This window comes from Canis lupus, chromosome 6, assembly GCF_048164855.1.
Source record: "Canis lupus baileyi chromosome 6, mCanLup2.hap1, whole genome shotgun sequence".
In the NCBI taxonomy this organism is placed as follows: Eukaryota; Metazoa; Chordata; class Mammalia; order Carnivora; family Canidae; genus Canis; species Canis lupus.
Genome location: NC_132843.1, coordinates 77,377,873 through 77,383,563, shown reverse-complemented (window position 1 = coordinate 77,383,563; position 5,691 = coordinate 77,377,873). Strand labels below are relative to the sequence as shown.

The window sequence follows — 5,691 nt, the reverse complement described above, 5'->3', positions numbered from 1 at the left end:
GTCATATTTTTACATTGGTTCTGCGATGTCTGATAAAGCCCACTGCTTAGCATTTGTATATATGTTTCTGGTCTGTATATTTCTGTGGATGTGAATGTGTGTCTGTGTATGTGCGTGTCCTTCAGTAAAATCCAGCATCACATGAATAGGACCAAGCTATAAATCCAGCCGAGCCAGGTGACAGAGTGAATGATAATAAGTACTATTCTGTGAATGCCAACACTGTACCAGGTAATTTTGTAAGATCAGTCTCAGAACCTTCAGAGGCAGCTGTCATTAGTCCTATCTTCCAGATTACTAAACAAAACTCAAAGAGGTTAAGAAACCACCTAGATCTACCTGCGTCCAGAACCTTTACATACCTAGAGACAAGTCCTGTGGGAGAAAGAAGAAGGTGCTCTAAACAAAACAAGACAAAATAGGTAAGTCTTGATGATGAGCTTTTTTTTTATTTTAAGTTTTGCCCGGACTCCTAATCTTGTCCCCTACACTTAATAAGATACAGGATCAGAACTCATTTTTATCATGAGAATTATATTTAGATGAACAATTAAAAAGCAGAGCTAGAGTCCCAGTAGGTATTTGCATATAAAATTACTTTCTGAGTGTAGAGCTGCCATTTCAGTTTGAATGTGTGTACGCATGTGCATGCATGCGTGTATGTGTGTGTGTGTGTGTGTGTGTGTGTGTGTTAATGTTCGGAGGCCCAATCTTTGGATTCCTTCAACTGATTTAACTGAAAAGTCCCCCGGCAGAGAAAGATCAGCACTACGCATATGAGGAGAGCTGTAACCTAGTGCAAGCTTGTTTATTGCATTTTGAGAATGCTGCAAATTCTTTCTACTCTTAACTCGATCTACTAAGCTGGTGCCTAAAGTTGGCTACGTGACTATATTCCAGAGTGTTTAAAATAGCTTATCTATATCTGGTCAGATGTAGTCAATGTTGAGAGCGACAAGTTGATATTCTTTCTCAGATTGGGAATTCCTTTCAGAATCAAATCATAAACCCTCATGTACAACATATGCTTGACAAGGATTTGATCAAGTTACTTTGTATCACATGTTTTGGAAAAGTGTTAATGGTTGTTATATTCGCTCTGTTAGAATTTATTTTTAAAATAGAGTTTAATCCTATAGGCATCCTCCTGTTGTGCTTTGGCAGTTCTATTTTTACTCACTTGGCTAACAAGAAAAAAAAATCCAAAGTCAATCAATTTGACAACACTATGGGTCATGGAATCACTCCATTTCCACAGAGGAGTTTGCTAGAGTTCAGCCAGCACTCTTTAAGAGCTTTCCATATACCAGGAATCTTACTGTGTGGCTTTTATCTCATCTAATCCCCGACAACCCTGTAGGTTGGGTACCATTATCTCTGTTTTACAGATATGGAAGCTGAGACCCAGAACACATGGGGGATCTGACAAGGTCAGGCATTGGGTAACGATATGCATCCTACATTAGGCTTTTGAGAAGAAAACAGAATTGTATAGATTGTTTCCCTAAGCCTCAAAGCCTATTAGCCATTACACATCTATTTTAGCAGTTCCTTGTGGTGTCCGAAGTGTAAAGACCATAATGTCCAAAACATTTTGGGAACTAAATGAAGCCAGATCCCTAGCCAGCCAAACAGAACAGAGATTTGAGTAACATAGCCTTGGGCGTGCAGATTCAGGAACCTGAAGAAATGCAGAGCACGTGCAATATGCTTCCTCAATCAATGATTAATATTATAAACTTATCTTCCAGTAATGGGAAAGAAAGCTTTTAACTGTGTAGCTTTTACTGATAAGTAGCTCAAGCTGCAGAGTGGGAAGTTTAAGAGATCATTCTGCCTTTGTGACTTTTTAGCTCTGTGACTTTCTGCAAGTTTCTTAACATCTCTGTTTCATTTTCCTTTCGTATAACCCGAGGATAATAACAGCACTTAGGCCGTAGAATCGTTATAATGATTAACTGAATCCTCACTGAGAATTATTGTTATGATGGTCATTAACATTCCTTAAAACTTGGAAAATGTAAGTTAGATGATAAAGCTTGTCCAACGGCTATCATTATATTCAAGATACATGATTGTAACCGAGGTATAAATAATCCATGTGACGCACTACTTTCCCCCCTACAATTTACATTGCCTAGGAGATAGAATTACTCCTTTACTTTCTGTTTCTCACAATAAAACATTTATGGGAGAAGTTAACGCAAAGTACTCTTCTTATCTCTAAGAAGCATTTTATAAACTACTCTGAGAAGTCAATAATTCCCTATAATTTACGTAGCACTTTAAAATTTCTTGATGTGTTTTTACATACCTTACCTTATATTTACAACAACTCTGTGATGTCGGGAAGCTAAATATTACAACTCTTATTTACAAAAGTAGAAAGTGAGTTAGAGAAGTTTCAGCAAAAGGAAGAATAGATATTCTGTCTTCTAATTCTTAGTCTCTGGGATCTTCCTCTAGGAGGACAGACAACATGACAGTGTTTTGCTCATCAGTAAACTAGAGTATCTCCTCTTAGCCCACTTGGGGGGAACATTTCCCCTGATGAGGAAAAGAGAGCAAGGAAGAAAAGACTTCAAAATCACCTAGAATCACCTTTAAAAGTAATGGAACTTTTTCTCTTTGACGCTAAAGTCTTCTGAAAGCTTCTAAGCAAACAGAATTAATTATAAAAGTGAGGGCCCAATTTATTAACTATAGTCAAGGTCTTTTCTCCTTAAAATCATCATTCCCAATTTCTTTGTTACCAATTAAAGATCATTGGAGAAACCCAGCCTACACAGGAACTCTATAATAAATCTTGAGGAATAATCATCCTAGGGTTATATTAACTTGCATTTTATGTGATTCGGAGTCACAATACAAAGTTAAGATACTATACAGTAAAATAGTATTGCAAATGGCTAGTTTGAGAGATTGCGACATTCTCCGGTGGACACTGGACATTGTGGGGTAGTGTGTCCAGCCACACAATTATGAACTAATTTATAAATTAATAAGAAAGTAAGTAATGTAAACATTGAGTATAATAGGTGATGGGATTCAGGGGGTACGCTTGCACCGGGTGATGTATGGAAGTACTGAATCACTATATCATACAACTGAAACTAGGATTACACTGGGTTAACAAACTGGAATTAAAAAACAAAAAGATTTAATTAAAAAATGTAAAACGAGGGTGCCTGGGTGGCTCAGTAGGCTGGGTGTCTGCCTTTGGCTTCGGTAGTGATCTCAGGGTCCTGGAATTCAGGCCGGTGTAGGGCTCCCTGCTCAGAGGGGAGCCTGCTCCTGGCTCTCCCTTTCTCTCTGCTCCTCCCTGCCCCCTCCCCCACAGCTCATGCTCTCTCTCTCCCAAGTAAAAATAAATAAAATCTTTTACAAAATGTAAAACAAAAAATTAAACACATAACACCTCCCCCCCCCCCAAAAAAACAGAAACAATTCACAAGTGTTTCTCACTTCCTTTGAGCTAAGGGAGCCATTATAGTCTCACCAACAAGATATAAAGAGAAGACTCTGGATAGGCTTGCCAAGAAACTTTATTTATTTACATCAAGAAATTTTTTAGAAGAGAACCAACTCATGTCCTTTGCTTTCCCTTTCTCTTTGTCTGGCAGGATGACTGGGGAAAGTCCAAGGGAACACCAACACCTGCCATCAGGATATCACTAAGCTCCTGCGCCAGCTGTGAGTTGCCTACCTCTCACTTTCTTATTATCACCAAGTGAATGGATTCATAAACGAGTGAGAGAATAAACGAACTCTGATTTTTATTAAAGTCATTATCACTTGGGATTTCTATTATGGAAGGCCACACCCCATTTTTAAGTGAAATAACACCCAGAGGCAAAAGTAAGCTCTAACAGTAGCTTACAGTCAGTGAGTCTATCCCCCCAACACATACCCACCATCTGTGCAAAGACAACACAAATCAAGCTCTGTCATTTGTGGGCAAGTCCCAAAGACATTCACAAATGTGGTTTCTCATTAAAACCAAAGAAACAAAACAAAAAAAAAAAAACATGCTTTTTAAACATGTGTTTTCTATTCTTAAGAACATTAGCTCTATAATGACTATTTGGATTAAAACATAGCAATTAATATTTGTTTTTGTGGACTTTAAATAGGATATGGCAGGAAAATGCTACAAAAAGCCTTTTTATTATATTAACATGGTACAAAGACAATATGTTTGAGAAACTCAGCCCAGAAGCCTGGATTCACTTCTAATGTTTGGTAAGAGCGAAGGTTGGCCGGGCCTGGGAGCAGCCAACACTCTGCTGTGGACCCGGATACCGACACCTCGCAGGTCAGCGCTCGGTTGGGAAGCTGCTCCAGAACTCATTCTCTGACCAGAGGTACTTCTCATTTCCCTAAGAGATGGAAACACTTCAAAGGATTCCTCAATTTTATCATGGCAAGCCCTGGAATTCTTTTTTTTTTTTCTCTCTTTTGAAATCTGGCCTTAGTAACAGAGAGATTTTACCCTGAAGGCTTTAAAATAATGTTAAGCTTTATCATAAATAAACGATAAATTCTATAATTCATGACAGCGATTGCATCCTTGGTCATTATTTCTATTTCAATGGATCCTACAAATGACCTATTTTGCATGTACAGTAGACATAGGATCTAGTTCTAAATGTGTTTAATTATAAAACTAGAGGCTAATGAAGAATGAGGAGAGGAAGATTATCTCGTGGGCCCAATGTAATCCCAAAGGTTCTTCTAAGTGGAACAAGGAGGTCAGAGCTAGGTGGAGAGCTTTGAAGACGTCATCCTGGGGGCTTTGAGGATGGAGAGAGGAGTCCATCCATTCCACAAGCCAAGGAATGCAGGCAACCTTTAGAAACTGGGAAAGAAAAGGAAACAGCTTGTCTCCTGGGGCCTTCAGAAGGAAGATAGTCCTGTCGACACCTTGATTTTAGCTCCATAAGTCCATTTTCTACTTCTGGCTCTCATAATTGTAAGATAACACGTTTGCTTTGTTTAACGAAACTAACTTAAGGAAATTTGTTATAGCAACAATAGGACACTAATTCAGGACTTATGTTTGATCTGACTTTTGAAGTTTGAATTCAGTGGAAAGATCAGAGAGTGCGCATTCCCATCAAACAGAACGATAAATTCTAAAGCATTAAGGCCAGGAAAATGACAAGTTTTCTGGAATGAAATGTTAAGATACCTGTGAGAAAGAGATATGTATGTGCAGGAGCTGAAAGTAAGCTACAGGTGGTCCTCACACCCCTGAAGAATTTGTCTGTCATTCTAAGGAATTTGAACAATAGAGGGAACTATGGAGAATGACTTAATTGGGTTTACATTTGGGCAGACTTTTAAAAAATATCAGTCACATGAAGTAGAAACTAATAAGCAATGATACCAGTTAAAACCCAAGGTGCATAGTACCCAATGGGAATTCTGTGTGGGAACCCCAGACTAGAGCAAGGGTGGAGCTAAGGTGATGGTTAGGCACCAAAAGAAATCTTCCTTCCAGTTCTTTTTTTTTTTTTTTTTTTTTTTTTGCTTCCAGTTCTGATTTGTATCTGTAGTAACAGAGAAGACCGGGCAAGATCAGAGGAACACCTGCTGTCCAAATGCCTTAGAAAGCTCTCTCATCCCTCCCCGCCTGCCAAAGAGGACACACAGTAAGAATGTTCAATAAGCTGGAGACCTCACCTTGCA

At 38.7% G+C, this 5,691-nt stretch overlaps 1 long non-coding RNA gene across 1 annotated transcript; it reads left to right on the top strand.

Annotated features, from left to right (window-relative positions):
- The first annotated feature begins 297 nt into the window (after positions 1-297).
- On the top strand, positions 298-4,492 carry LOC140635962 (uncharacterized). The gene is made up of 3 exons (XR_012033330.1): positions 298-422; positions 3,624-3,693; positions 4,134-4,492. It is a non-coding gene; the product is annotated as an uncharacterized lncRNA (long non-coding RNA).
- The last annotated feature ends 1,199 nt before the right edge of the window (positions 4,493-5,691 follow it).